Source organism: Bemisia tabaci, chromosome 3 (genome assembly GCF_918797505.1).
Source record: "Bemisia tabaci chromosome 3, PGI_BMITA_v3".
Classification (NCBI taxonomy): domain Eukaryota; kingdom Metazoa; phylum Arthropoda; class Insecta; order Hemiptera; family Aleyrodidae; genus Bemisia; species Bemisia tabaci.
In genome coordinates this window covers 19551407-19567897 of record NC_092795.1, presented here as the reverse complement: position 1 = coordinate 19567897, position 16491 = coordinate 19551407, and the positions used below count along the sequence as shown (strand labels likewise).

General features: G+C 40.1%; 1 protein-coding gene across 2 annotated transcripts in view; it reads right to left on the bottom strand.

Moving 5' to 3' along the window:
* if (integrin subunit alpha inflated) overlaps positions 1-16491 on the bottom strand; it is a 201641-nt gene that overhangs the window by 122205 nt on the left and 62945 nt on the right. The window lies entirely within an intron of this gene.

Sequence of the window (16491 nt, the reverse complement as noted above, 5' to 3'; positions counted from 1 at the left end):
CATTCAGAAACTCTTTTACTCCTTCTCAGGCTATGCGAAAAGGAGAAAGGGGGTGGGTACAATGGAAAGGAACGGATTTAGTAACGGGAGGAAATCCAGTGCAGGGTTTAACGACAGTCTGACGGAAAACTCGGGCTGGTATAAAGGTCATTGGGTTGGATCGATTGATAAAGGCATATATAGGTCACCTTTAAAGGTGATAAAACGCTGTTCCAAGCTAAATGATGGCGGCGACCCCTGCAAGGGTGTGTCTGTTTCAGTCAATATTTATACCACTTAAATCTTGATACTCCCTTCGGTATGCACGTTTGATCGGCCTTTTCTTCTATTATCACGTGCTTGATGGTAGTAAATCAACGTTCATCTCTTTTTTTCCATTTTGCCCCTACCTAAATAGTACTTAAGGCTCATAATCGTCCTTGAAATTAAGGTTTATAGGTTTCCTGTTGACCTACGGTCAGTTTCCCTCCGCTATTGATATTAACGTGTTTGAAGGCTGTGGATGGGATTAAAAATCTAATTGATACCACTGATTTTACTTTATTTCTGTTCGATCTGATAGAATTTGAAGTTTAAAATCAAAGTTGGTAAAGAAAAACCGATTTTCACTTTCTCTTTAAAAAAATTGACCACAAGGTAACTATCCGATCAAATAAAAATAATAAGATCGAAAAAAGAAAAATAAATGCTTACATTTTTTTTACACTTTTCCACAATTCATTTCATGGGTTCGACCATGCAGACCGTGCTGACTGATTGAACTTTTGGCACCTATTTGACGGATTTGACAGTTTTGGCAATTTTGACCATTCTAACCGTTTAATAGTTTTGACAATTTACAAGTTCTCGTTTTGAAAAGTTCGCTTATATAAATTGCTCTTTTAATCCATCTCTCATTCGCTGTACGATAATTAAGATAGGAGATGTGGTGCTCCTCCAACTTCAATGCACGCCGCGTTTCTGACTGATCCAGAACCTCCGAAAGATTGAATGATTTTAAGAACACAAATCCGCCATAGAGAACTTCGGAGGGCTCGTCGAGGAAGTTGGGCAGTTTCGGGACAAAACGGACGAGGTGAAAACGTCCATGAGCACCCGATAACTTAGACTAAAGACGATGGGCGGAGATTTATACCATGACAATGGACCGTTAATGTGGACGATGGATTTTTAGGTCGTTCGGGAGGATCTCAAATGGCCCGGCACGCCGCCCGGGCGCCGGCACCGGGAGCGTGCAAAGAAAGTTCGACCACGCGCCCTGTTGCAGAACAAGGAATAAAAACGCATAGATTAACACTAGATTTATGGAGTAAGATGCAAAAATCTCGTGTTAAATTGACAGAAACGGCATCTATGGATAAGCGGCTTGTGGGTGTCGCGCGTCGCGAGCCGCACCGCTTGGCCCGCGGCATCGCAACCTAGTGGAGTGGACGCGATGCGATATCGCGCCGGAAACGCGATGGCAACGTTGCCATTTATGTGCATTATCCAGTGGCGAGGTGTTTTTGCGATGTATCGATTTTTCTGCCATCTAAACCCGTGGAAAAGGATCGATAAACAGGGTGTTCAAACGAACATCTTGATAATCGATTCGGGAACTATCGACAGTTGATCATTCACGCTCCACCGCTGGCATTATTCTGTGCTAACTTTACTCGGCATAAAAATAATTTATACTTTTAATATGTCCTCTGTATATTTTTTTGATTGGATTTTGACTAAAATGCAAAAGTAAAATAATTGTAGTTAGTCTCTCCGTCGAATCATCCAGGACGTTGTGAGTTCTTTCATAAATATTTAATCCTCTGACGCGTGTGCTGGTTGTGAGACGAGCTGATTAGCTCCAAAACCTCCGGCGGAAACATCGTTTTTTGGCCGAGCTTATCCCAGTCCACCAGTTTACTTTAAGTGTTGTCGAGCTCTACAATCCTCTTATCAAAATATGCACCCACACATTAACTTAATTTCGTGCGATTGTGACAGAACGCGTCATAAATAATGATATCTGCCTAAATAAAGTTAACTAGCTGACGCAATATGCTCAGAGCATCGTGCATGTCCACATCTTGTGCAGCGTGTGATCACATCTATGAATTTACTGAAGAAAGAAGATGTAAGTTATATGAAATCCACAAAGAGGCCAAAAAAACCATCTCAGTCCTGTAAAGTCCCTAAACATACCCAGATTGGTCTAACATCTTAGGCAACCAGACCAACTTAAAGTTGGACGTATTCCTGTTGAATGGAAGTCTGTACGGATGAAATCAATCCAAAAGAACTTCAAGCAATAAAATAGGTAAGGCTTAAGTCCCAACATGGACATTTCCAATTAGTTGTGGTGGTACCCGAATAAATTAGGTTATAAACTTAAATGTTGCGGTACTACCAAAATTAATTGGAAAACTCCATATTCTTCCAACATATTGGGGTGGCACCAAAAATTTGGGGGATGGCCCCTATCACTTTTTTCCGTATTCTAAGCATGCAAATCTCATGAACATAATTCCCTCTAGCATTTATACGTCCGATTCGAAAGGGTTTTTGAATATCCTTCCGAATTACTAGGAGTTCTTCATGGCAAACAAGGAGAAGCCAATTTCTATGAGGAACTGTGTACATGCTACGTCAAATTTAACCCCTTCACGTTTGACTCCTTTTTATACGTCATCACAATTCATACCAACCATATTCGTTGCGTCCGAATCGACGTTAGAAGATCACGGACCCTGCGCAACTACCAATAAAGAAAAACAATTTCCATCCTGAGCCATACGTAGAATAAAACCTAAATCCGAACCCGAAAAAATCGGGGGATAAAGATTTCAAACAACGAGGAGCCAATTTCTTTAAGCAGCTGTGTATACGCTACGTCAAATTTAACCCCTTCACCTTTGACCCCTTTTCTTACGTCATCACAATTCATACCAACCATATTCATTACTTCCGAATCGACTTTAAGAGATTACAGACCCTGCGCAACTACGTACCAATAAAGAATAATAATTTCCATCCTGAGCCGTACATAGAATAACACCTAAATCCGAATCCGACTAATCGGGGGATCCGACTAAATCGGGGATAAAGATTTCGACAAGTCACCCTAACACTGCCGTGCTAAGGAAGAACGCCGTATGAACCTTCAGACGTTGCCAAATTTCCTTTGATAAAACTCGAATTTCCTGATAAACTTATGAATATTTTTCTCCCAATTTTTCAGATTATTTTGTTTGCAATTTCACCTAAGACTCCTGAAAATTTCAAAGAAAAATATTCATAACTTTCCTTAAAAATGAGCATTGTATCGAAGGAAATTTGGCAACTCTCGAATGTTCATACGGCGTTCTTCCTTAGCACGGCAGAACAGGCGTGAGGAAGCTAACGCCGCAAAGAGCGCGGCCCTGCCCGTCAGAGCCGCGAGTAAATAGGGAATCAATTTTTCATTCTTCACTTTCAATCTCCGGCTTTCAATGGTGCTCCTTTCAAAACACGGCCCCTCCTCCCGGCTCCCGTTCCCCTACGTGCATTTAATCAAATTTGGCGTAAAACAAACAAGCAGACGTACCGGAACGTCGTGCTTGCCGCCCGAGTCACGCGTGAGATTCCCCGTCGAAGGAACCGGGTTCGATTCCGGGTCGAGTTGGCAATGGAGCGTTTAAGTTAGGATTCATTACGCTCCTGTTTATAGCACGCTTCAATCTCGGATTGGACAGGTTCATCCTGAATCCAGCGGCACAGTCTTGCCTGTTCGCCTGGAGTCGTCAGAGAATTTTAGTTTGGATTGATGATCTCTGGAGAGCTTTTGAACCCTGCTCGATACAATAACCGAGTCCCTTAGTTCCTTACCGAAAAGTGACTACCGCGAACTTCTGAGATTTTCCAAAGCGTGTAAAAAGTTTATTTATCCATCAATAATTATGATTTAAAGTTGTTTCTCATTCTGGGGCTCATTAGTTTATGTGCAGTGAATACCAAGAGTCTACGTTACTTGGTTTTTTCAAAAAAAGCCTAAGAATGCGACGCGCTGATTTAAATTATGCATATATAAGCAGAATCAAGCGAATTGATTCGAGGATGGCTGAGCAGGTCGGCACTCTCGAAATGAGAATTTAACTCCTCCGTTTTGTTCAAAACGTTGCTTTGACAGATCTGTAACCTCGGTTATAATTTCCAAAAGTTGGTACCCGTGCTCTGATAGTGCTGTTCATCTGACAACATTGTCAGTGTCAGCTGATAAAATGTATATTTTCACAGTGCAATCTGTGTAAGTGCAATCTGTGATGAGCCTCGAGACTCATTAGACCATTAGCTAAACGTGGCTCATACAGGAATCCACTTACCCCTCTCTTTCCCACGCTCCTGCTCACTGCGTCGGCGTCTCGACGAACAATAGCTAATGACGGTTGCCAAGCGATGCCGGGATCCTCAGCCCCTCGCCCAATTACTTACGCTTCATTAACCATTTCACCGTCACGCTAGGATTCGTCCAATTTTCAAAAAAAATTGTTTCGCGAGTTTTTAGCAATTTTTCCTTACTCTCCGTTAAAACACGAATTAAAAGAGGTCTCATTCATAAAAATCGGCCAAATAGAAGAGAAGTTACAGTATTCGAAATCCGAAGAAATCAACAAAACTTCTCCAAACAAAAAATAAAATGAAGGGGAGGGGGGGAATGTATAAATTACAATTTAATATGATTGACCTCAGAATGTGACAAGCAATTCAATTATAAAAAGGAGAAAAAATTGAGTGAAATTACAAAAAATTAGCCTCTTGCAAGGGGCTTCCTTGTATGAGTTTTGACCTGAAGACAAGTAAATCCCGTTATATTATTAAAACGAAATTGACTCCATAGTTTAATGCCTTAGTTTCTTGAATACGATTATTTTAAGCACTCGATTTATATCAGCAATTTTACCCATGAGGTGATTTCCTGAGAGCTGATAATATCACGAATTTCTCATAGAGCCCTTCAAAAATGGCTTGCTTTTTGGGCAGCCGATTCGGCCATCAAACCGAGGTTTAAATGGAAGCTGATAATAACACAAAGCTCTGAGAACAATTTTAAGATGAGAATAGGAACGGTTTGTAAATAACGAGGAGAGGCGGGCATTCTGTTCAGCATATCGATACATAAGTATTTTCACACGTAGAATTCAATTTTCACGTCAGGGAGTCGACATATTTTGATTTTTTCGATTTTATACGGGAAATTTATGGTTTTTCGGGATTGAAATTACTTACAATTGTTTCATGAAAAATGAATGCACCCAAAATGACTATAGCATTTTGACTTTCACATACCTACGTGCACTCACTAAATTGATTGGTAAATTCAAAGAGTGGGTACATCGACCTGGTATATCAAGTTTCTGCGATTTTTTACGGCAAATCGGTAGATTTTCGGGATGTTGGATTGCTTACTTTCAATTCATGAATGAATAAAGCATGGACATGGTTGAGCTTCTTTGCATGAAAAGACGTTTAAAATAACAAAATCAAGACATATTTAATACAATTGCATTTATATCGAGTCAATTTCTTTTCAATAATATAACGGGATTTATAATACCGGTGATTTGGGTATTTTAGCCCCAAAATACCTTTAAATCGACTTTATCTTCTAGGAATTCGACAGAATTTTTCCTTTCTTCGCTTAAATTTTTCCGTACCACTTTTCTTCAAGAATCTGATAAGATTTTGCTTGAGGCGGATCAAAAAACTTAAATTTGTTCGAATAGCTTTCTAGATTCACAATACACGGTCTCGTCAAGGTGCGTCGTTGACCTTGCAGTGTTGGATCGTGAATTCTCTTGTTGTGCTGCTTGCCTTTTTTGAAATCTCTGTAAATGAAAACTAAAGGGGTTGATATGTGCGAGTTAATGACGCGCCTTATCAACACATTGTGTTGGAGTTCTGCTGTTCTACATATACTTATTGAACACTGGAAAAAAACACATTAGATCTAGAGTCCGTCCAGACTCTTAAAAACATCGACAAGAAAAAATACTCTTCATTCAGTCAGATTTAAGCTTAAATCAAGAACCAAGCCTCTTAATTTGAGCGGATTTCCTTTTGATTTAAGCTTAAATCTGATTGAATCAAGAGTCCTTTTTCTTGTCAATGTTTTCAAGAGTCTGGACTCTAGATCCAATGTGTTTTTTTTTTCCAGTGAATACCATTTCCATCCATTTGCGTGAATCCATTTTGCGATAAGACACTTCTGTTCCTGCCTTGTTTCACAAACAACATATGTGCCATCAGTTTCCCTATGAAGATAGGTGCTGATATAGATGAGCCAGAGATAGTATAGCTCCAAATTAAAAATATAGTCCAAATGGTCTTCCCTAATTTCTTGGGCTCTTAACTCAGTTTGTGGCTGTGAACAATGTAATGTTGCACAAAAAAAAAGATTCTGAGGAAGCGTGCTTTTTAAGCAAATAACTTGTAAATACTTTTTTTCTCACAATAGTCTGCCGATAATTTTGTGAGCAGTATGATGTATTTTATTGGAAAATTTCGATAAAATATATCATTAGTTTATACCTTAAAAATTATATTTTTTGGGAGAGCAATAAAAAAACTTAAAATTCATTATGCATTCTTCCAAATTACGGCGCACAGATTAAAAACGTCCGATTGATTTGTTCTGCTCGGTCATTATTTTTGTATGTATATTTTACCAGAATCGGAGATTTTTCCGGAGAAACGGCATCTCTGGCGTGATATTCCGTAAAATTACCGGTAGCTACAACATCGCCCGTCGCCTCGTGGTGTGCGCACTAAAGAAATACCGTGTTCATTCAATTCTACGTTCTTTCAGCTGCAATACAACCCCCAAAGTCATTATTTACTCTATAAACTGATTTTATTTTGATAGCCTTCCTCACATTTTATTTCATCTTTTGATCTCTCCTCTCCTTGTTTTCTTCAAAAAGGTGGACGGCATGCGCCGTGACGGGGAGCTACAGAACATAGCTGGAATGGATTTTCAAGTCGTGTCTGCGGAAGTGAATTTCCTCGAAGTGTACTGAACTGCCGTGCTATAAGGAAAAACGCCGTATGAACCTTCGTGCTTTGCCAAACATCCTTTGGTAAAACCCGGATTTCCGAGAAAAATTAGAAATATTTCCGGTCCAATTTATCAGAGTAATTCCTTCGCACTGTGAGCTAAAGTATCTAAATATTTCAAGTCGAAATATTCATAATTTTCTTTAAAGATTAATGTTTCAGAGGACAAATTTGGCAATATCCAAATGTTCATAGGGCATTTTCCATTAGCATTGCAGTATAGGGCAACTGCTCATGTTGATCCGTTTTCTCCCCAGAGGATTCGAGTGAGGAGAAAGACGATCTACGATGACTTAGAAACGATCTAATCAAGAGACTGATTTTATAAATATACCGGGAAATTTTTGTTACCTTCGGTTTTGCGAAAAAAACTGCACATAATGGGCCAAAATATCAGGAATGCTGATTCACTTACCTGAAACAAAATGAAAAAGAATAATTAGTAAATAAAATTACAAAAATTAGACTCAAGTAACATTTAAGGCACTACGTATGTACTTAGGAGAACGTGTAGTGAAAACCATGACCCTAGTTGAATTTCGATCAGACAGGCAATTGAAGTAACTCTGAGAGTATCACAAAAAATGAAGGCGCCCCAAGCCGAGATCGTGCTGTCAGTTAAACGTTCATCATGCCTCATGCAATGCCGTGATTAATAGAAGCAACGCATGTATAGCAACATGCACATTAGCGGTGATTGCTAAGTGGCTGCAACACATTTATCGGATCTTTTTCTTATGCATGTCTCATGTTTGGTGCGTTAAAATTTGTATTATACGAATGGATTGCATTTTGCAAAAAGGAACCAAGAGTATTAAAATGTTGCTAGGATTGTGCAACTTACATCTTTGCAAGAAATTACAGAAATCACGAAAAAACTTAAATTTACGAAAGTAATTTTCGTCTTGAAGTCATTGCTTATTGGGAGTAAAGACACAACTCGTTTCGATGCTCGGTTAATATTTGCAAAGTAAAAAAAAGCTGCAAAATCTTGGCGACATTAGAATACTCTAGGTTCATTTTCGCAAAATACAATCCAAATATTCTAAAAGTCGTGGATTTAATCACTCTAAAACGTTCAAACGGTACACTCAAAAAACAAGTATGGGAAGAGTGGCTTACGGGCCGAGTTATGGATCATGGAGTCATAGAATATAGTTAGTGTAGCCATGCTGATAAGTTCACGACCAATAAAGTATGGCTCAGAAAGCTATACTGTAGACTGTAAGTCACTTTGGTTAGAAATTATGGATCTCCGAGCCATTTTTAATGGGTCTCAGAGTCATACCTTTTTTTGAGTGTACATAACATGTAACATTTCGATTATGAAAAACTTCGGCTCGCCGAAAACTTGGCATCGGAAGGATGGAAGCTAAGAGCAGATGCAGTTCGTTGGTAGCACTTAACATGAACCAGGCGCTCGAACTTCGAACTTGGCCACGGAGTAAGGAGGTTATCAGGGAGCAGTGGGAGCGCCGATTATGAAAGTGACCAGGCCAGAAGACATGGTCGAAGCCCAATGCCCGATTTGGACCCTTGAGAACGCTTAGCGGGAGCCAACTCCTTTCTCAGCGCAAAAGCTGACTGCCCGTGGAACGATGCATTATTTCGAAAATACTTACACCGATAACCACTTAAACTGCATGAAACTTGTAAAGAAGCAGACAGAAATTTGACCGCGGTTGTGTTAGGTTTGTTTCAGCAGCTTTTCGGCGGTGTAACTGCAAACACGTGTATCTCCTTTGCTGCACTGGAAAAAACACACATCGGATCTTGAGTCCAGACTCTTGAAAACATTGACAAGAAAAAGGACTCTTGATTCAATCGGATTTTTGCTCGAATCAAAACAAAATCCGCTGAAATTAAGAGGCTTGGTTCTTGATTTATGCTAGATTCTAATTGAATCAAGAGTATTTTTTCTTGTCGATGTTTTTAAGAGTCTGGACTCTAGATCCAATGTGTTTATTTCTTCCGGTGGGTAATCTTAACTACTTATTTGATTAAATCGAAAAAGAACAAACCAAGTTCATTTTGATATTTTTCCTAACACAGAGAAGGAAAACCAGGGAATTTTTTGAGAAATGACGTGTAGTATTTTTCCCTTGAGACTGAAGGAATAAATCATGACAGGAAGTCTGAAACGTTGCAGTCGAGATTCGCGTTTTTTCAGTTTCACCGCAGTTATTTTGTCATATTTCACGCATAAGCGAACGTTTCTTTATTATTTGAACGTATTTATGCTAAAAGGAAGTATGTCTCACGCAATCCCTATGCACATAGTTCCTTTTAGCATAAATACGACCATTCGGGAAATGTGATGTAACTTTCCTTATAAATAGACGAGTGTATCTGTAAAAAAACCCTGATTATTTCCGCCCCATGCCTTTGTGTCATTCAACAACAATGAAGACGTGACATTTTTTGGAGCTTCTCCGTTTGAAGCAGTCATCGTAAATATGACACCAAATGGTAATACTCGTTTTTCAATTTTTTCTTCTGTCTCAGTTCGTCGTTTCCCGCACGAAGGAACGTAACCGCATTTCAATGTTGCCAAATTCCCTTGAGCAGATTGCACTTTTACCAGGAGAATTTTGGGCATTTCTGACTGAAAAATTCACTGATTTTTCTTCTGATTCTATGCGAAAATCAGAGCAATTTTCGACAAAAATTGCACAGGTCTACTCTTGTTAAATATTGAATTGTTTGAGTCAATGTAGCAACCTTGGAATGGAGTTGCGCTCTTTCGTCCGGGAGATGACGAGTTATGTAGTTCCAGAGTTTTGCAGCGGCGATGTTGCAAGTTGGCAGCGCTGTTTTTCCTCCATTAGAATCCACTGAAAATATCAATTTCATGCGTTTTACGTATATTTAAATGGAGAGAAAACAGTATTGCCAACTTTCAAGGATCGCCACGGTGTCATAGTGCAAAAAAAGTTACATTAGCGAGGAAAAAACTGAGAGGACAATGAAGGTTTAAAGGCCTAGCAAATGCTCTTAAATAAAGATGTAACAATGTCTTTATGGCGCTGACGATCCTGTAAATGCGTTCAACATACCTCCGCGGCCGCAATAATGGGACAATTTTATAAGGACGATAAGAGGTGTTCGTAGAAACTGAGTGCCCTCATTATTTTTAAAGCTCTTCGTTCTATTTATTCGTTCATCCTTTATTTATTTGTTTCGAGCAATTATGAAAAGGGAGAGGCTATAAATCTACAAATAGAGTGGTAAAAGTTATTGTGCTTTTAGATGGTGCCAACCGGGCATAAATACACTTACCTTTCCTCCATGCGTAGGAGTAAAGGAGTGGTCAACCAACTTACACGATTCTCGATTTTTTTTAATGATATACGTGTCTTTTTATCAAATTTGAAAGTGTAGCCAAGAGAGCTATATTCGAGTGCCGCTCACATATTTGGAGGGTGATAGGAAAAAGTAATACAAGATTGAGATAATTAAAAAATATAAACCATGAAAGAAGATACTTGGAATAGAAACACTGGTTGATTGAAAAATTTTCAAATTTACTCTACGAATCTTGACAGGAAATTCGTAATTCGTATGCCTCTTTGATGGTAAAATTACAACAAAAAACGAAGTCTGTCCGTTAGATGGAAACATTACAAAAAAACGAGACGTGCCTGTTTGGTGGAATATTACAACAAAACACGAGGCCTGCCGCTTTAATGGAAAAAATTAAAACAAAAAAGAGAGGCCTGACCATTCAAGCTTGGAGGCCACCTTGTCAGGATTTTTCAAAATTGTAGTAATTTCAAATATGAGACTATTTTCGCCAAGATAGTCATGATTCTTGTCATTTTTACAGATGATTTTTACAGATTGTCAACTTTACAGATGGTAGATGCTCTTTGGTGAGAGCCACACTGCCGCATGTGGGGGCCAAGCAATATTCAAGGCAAGACCATTACTTCTGAAACACCCTGTACAAGCAGAGTATTTTTATTCGATCCACATGATATTCGTCGCCCACTCGATTGGGGAACGGCGTCCGTAGCGCCTCTTGCGGCATTTGATACATGAATTGGTCAATGTTACAACCTAAGGCGTTCATTTTCTTGATGGGCTCTGAACTCTATAAAAATCAGTACGTTCTGAGGCTCATCAGATTATGGACATGTACAGTTCCAACAACGGCGGATTCACATTATGGTGCGTTCCAACACCTCTATAAAATGTCGAAATCACCGCGAATAAAGTTTTGCTCGCGGTGTCCCTTGTCGCGCCCATCTTTTGCTCGTCTCTGCGCTGGATCCCTGATCGCAAATTGTCAGGATTTAATTTTAACGCCATCTCTCACTGCGGCGTCGGAGACGCGACAAAAACGAGAAAAACCGCAAATAAAACTGTCAGCAAGTTTCACACACACCGCACAGTGGGTCGAGTCAATTAATAGAGGAGGTCAGACCGAATTTGGAAACTTTAAACGCTTCTAACTCCGTTTACACAAAACTTTGAGGTTTGAAGAGTGGGTCCATTGGTTTCCTCGTGTAATTTTCTTCCCCTTGCACCCCTTAACATTCAAAATGGGACGAAATAAACATCAAATTTGAAGTTGCGTTCACGTATTTCATGTCCAACCGCTCGGATTGACTTGATCTACTGTGCGCCGTTTCATTATTACGCCCACTTCTTTACTTTTATAGTTCTTGAACATGACCCCTCTTCTTTATGATTTTTGGGTACTCACAGAGAACGTAGCTGAGCACAAACTGCCAAATTTCGCCGTAAAAATATCACTTTTCCCAAATTCTTGCAAAATTTTTTCGTCACACCCTTCCAGTTCAGAACATCACTTCTAAAAATTTCAAGGAAGCACAATAATGGATTTTTCAGAGGAAATTTGACAGCATTCGGATGTTCACAAAACAGTCTCCCATGGCACGGTAGTGCAAATGTATGTTTTTCATATCTATGTCGTACGCACATCGCGGCACTGATGGCAACTATAGTAAAACTGTCATGTTGACACCGTTATTTTGCGCAAATATTTTGCGTAAAGTAATACAACATCATAAATTGAATAAGTGATTGCTATTCTCGAAGTTGAGAAAACTCAACAGATCGTTCATTTGAATAAGAAGAGACCCAATCCTACATGGCCCATTCAAAAATGTTTCCGTTTTTATCCCTTGAATTTCTTCAACAGTGCCTGTTCTCAATACAAAACGTTCCGATACTAAATCGTAATGCAATCACCAGTGCATGCGGTCAGTCATGACAAAGACTTGAAACCCGTTCGGCGTTCGAGCGTGCCCCTAATTCATTGGTCTGATTAGCATTGAATGAAAATATGCTGAGGTCTGCAGTGCAGGCTTTACTGCTGTCATTTCGGACGAAAAATACGCGATTGCGCAAAACATTTGCCGACTCATCATTTCTCATCGATTCAGGCAGGTAATTAATGGTGCACTCACACATACTCGCGCGCATGCACGCTCCGCGTCTGTGCATCAAGCAACGAATTCCGATGTTTTAGAGGCTAGGTGGTCCGCGGCCACTCTGTCTCACCTACTTCACTCGAAAAGCTGGAAGTTGCCCGATTTCGTTTAAGGGAAAAAATAATAAACAAATAAGTGGAAAAACGAGACTTAGCTAGAATTCTGAGATTCACTGTGTCGGGTCATCATAAATACTCGCGGTTGGTGTACTTTCTTGTTGATACCCCCTGTGTTGTGACTCAGAGCTGAATATTGTTAAGTCCCTAATTTGGTCATTCTAAAACAAACATGGGAAGTAGGTGTAGGCTAAATTATTGCCTACCATTATCATTTTCTGTGTTACCAAAACTGTTGCGCGTTTATATTCCTCTAACTTTCAGGCTGTTTCCACGGGCTTTAATACTTTGAAATCTAATTAGTGCTGCAAAACTCAAAATTCAACGATGAGACCACTGCCCCGAGAAGACTCGAGCAAAAAGTTAAGTACAAGAAGGGCTTAAAAATGTTAAATCAAACCTGTCAGCTGGGACATGATGGTTTAAGCTTCGCAATTAAAGAACTTTAATAATTGGAAAAAATCCACGTAAACTTGAACATTATCGACGGGCCTAGTATAGAACTATCTTGTTTGATTAATTTGTCAGCTTAAGGCACAAAGATACGTCTCTTTTATCCCATAAAAGACTTTAACTGTGAGTGACTTGTTGCTCTGGGATGCCAGAGGGCGTTTTTGGGCGGAATACAAAATTCCGAACTATCGAAAAAACTGCTATTTTCAAAAACTGCTATGCTATGCTAAAAACTGTGTCTCATGTTACTACACTGGAAAAAAAACACATTGGATCTAGAGTCCAGACTCTTGAAAACATCGACAAGAAAAAGGACTCTTGATTCAATCAGTCTCTAGCTTAAATCAAGAACCAAGCCTCTTAATTTAAGCGGATTTCGTTTTGATCCAAGCAAAAATCCTATTGAATCAGGAGTATTTTTTCTTGTCAATGTTTTCAAGCGTCTAGACTCAAGATCCAATGTGTTTTTTTTTTTTTTTTTTTTTTTTTTTTTTTTTTTTTCTTCAGTGTAGGGTCCCTTTATTTAAAACTATTAGAAAACATTAACCCCAAAAGTGGGATCTGGCAAATCGCGCAGCTGCCACCGTTCACAATTTCAGTAAAAGCTCTCACAGTGTTGCCAAACCACGAATATTCACCGGGAGAATTCCCTGACACGTCTTTTTACGAGACTAGGGCATTGTTTTCTCGATTTGGCGCGTCGGTCGCGGTAGGGGCCCACGCGGCGGCGGCGGCGGCGTCTGTTATGCGCCTAACGGCCCGCGACGCGACGCGACGTGCGGGAGCCGGGGCCCCCGGACGTCGCTCTGCGTCGATGCGCGCGGAAAAGGCAAGAAAGGGCCACACAAGATAAAACCACGACCGTTGTTTATAAATGCATAAATTGCAGGAGCGGCTATCTTTTCCCGCCGACACCGGCCCATCCGCCGTCCAGCCACCCGTCACAACGCACTCACCGCACCGTGCCCCATAGATAATCGATACTCTCGAGACCATTTTCATTTCGATTTTTTGTGAGCTTTTGAAGCGTCTTCGACCTGAGGAATCGATTTTGATCGAACGCAGTCCTCCGATGGCGTTAAATGGCTTAGAATTCCGTGGAAGTAGGATATACGCGAAGAAGTTGCTGAAAGTAACGCACGCTACGTCGTCGCCTCTGTAACGTAACGTATCTCAATTTTCACATGAGCCCCAGAGCCCCGGAAAGCTTTGAGTCATATGAGAAACAAGGCTCCCGTGTAAATCGAGATATGCCCTCCCGTCAGAGAGGTGACGACTAATATTAGGACTACATTTTGCAATATTGACTACAATTTCTAGCCCATCCGTAAAAATTCACTCCCAAATTTCTAGTATCTAGTTAATTCATGAGTAGAATTGTGCACTATTAGGAGGTAAGCACAGCGTGTTTGTGCAACTATGATTTTATAGTCGAGATTTTGTCTCTCATAAATGCATATCCGAGCAGTTTTCACCTAGCCATTGTTTAGAAACAAAGCTGCTATTTGCAAACACTGTACATACGTCGACAAGACAAGAGGAAAAATTATCACGGAGGAATGACCGGACTAACACCGAATGCGGAAAAATGCGACTAAGCGTCACGCTCTGGGTACGAAGAAAATTTGACAGAAGACGATTAGGAAATACATAGAGGTAAACAGAAAATGATTTCACAAACGAAGAATTTTGTTTTCTTTCAAATAGGACTTTCCGAGGCTGGAATAGCTTCATAAAAAGGATTTTATGAATTTCTAGGAATTGAAACTAATTGTTTTCCATGATCGAACGTGAAATAAAACTACGTTCTGTAATGAAATAAGAATGTTAAGCGTTCATCAAAGGAACCTTTGGTAAAAACTAAACATTGAAATGTAAACCTATTTTAACAATACTGAATTGAATTTTAAGTTCTTTCCCAATAAAGGCAGAATAAAAGTGGAGAAATTTAGAGGAGGGTACGGTTCCAATTATTTAGTTTAAATACCTAAAAACGAGAAAAACTTATTTCCAAGACGTTCGGAGAGGTGAGGCAAAAGAACGATTCCTCCTGTGTCTCTTTACTGAATTTTGAGGATGTGAAAGAGAAAAATCCGAATGAAGAAAGAACAGAGATTAATCAGATACGGAAATGAGGTAAAGGAACAGAGAGGGCGGGAGATATCTATACGTGGTTCCGCTTCTGAAGCCGGAAAATCCGCCAGAACCGACCAAAACATTAACAAAACGGCGGGAAAAGAGGAGGGTTGGGGAAAGCAATGCAAGAAAGTAAATTGAAGTGCAAGGAGAAAACGATGATACTGTCAACGGGATGCAGGAGGATTCTAATCGGATCTTGGTTTTGAAATTAGGATGTTTTCGTGCAAAACTGGCACAAGGTAAAGAGGGCGCGAAAAAGGGTGGCATGAGGCCTATTGGCTGGGTCTCAACTCGAGCAGAAGTCAGCGCTACAAAGAACGTCGACTTTATGACCAAGAAACATCCCAACACGAGAGAGTCTGCCCTCGACTTGGCAGGTGAGCCAGAGTCTGGCACTCACCGATGACTCTGCGATGACTCAACCGTTGACAGAGACAGGGACCTATAAATAAAGCCCTAGGATTAGCTTTCGAGTCGAGCTTTCTCCAATAGAGATTGATGAGATCATAGCTCCCTCAATGATGACGTAGTGCCTTACGCATGATGTTACTTCACAGGCCGACTGCCCCTGGTGGGACTTAGGAATTCCTTTAGAAGAATACCCATGTCACATTGTCACAAACGTGCAGAAAATTTACACATGCAATCGCAGTAACGTTTTTCATAATCTTTAGTCAACTCAACCCCACTTTCTCCTCTTAAATTCCACCCCTCAAAAATATATGTGTCCTCGCGCTGTAATGCTCTTAGTCCCCCGTTCCATTCAGGATTAGGTATAATCTTTGCAATCGCTGAAATTGTACACAGTTAGTGACATTTTAAGACCCTCAAGTAAAAAAAAAAACCCACTAAAAAATGACTTCCCTCATGTCGTATAACTCACTACAAAAGGCCTCTCTAGTGAGGTTGCTCTAAAATTTGAAAACATTTTAATACGGTCGTGTATACTGTATGGGTTACCCTAGCATCCCTTTTGGAATGTCATCATGTCAAATCAACAATAAATTAACGAAAACTGCACGCAAAAACGTGGATTCTTCAGGCCCTATAATCCCAGTGTTCAGCAACGAGAAGGCTGACGGAAAATCGTCGTTGATAAATAACCAAGGAGAAAGGGATTTGGGCTCGTCTTCTCAATTTCCACAAAAAAACGCGGGCGATCAGAGGAAAAACAAGACGGAGACATCTCAGAATGATCAAAGGGACGAGACTGACTTAAACCAAAAGGAGGAGTTCCCAGAATTCGGACGTATCCG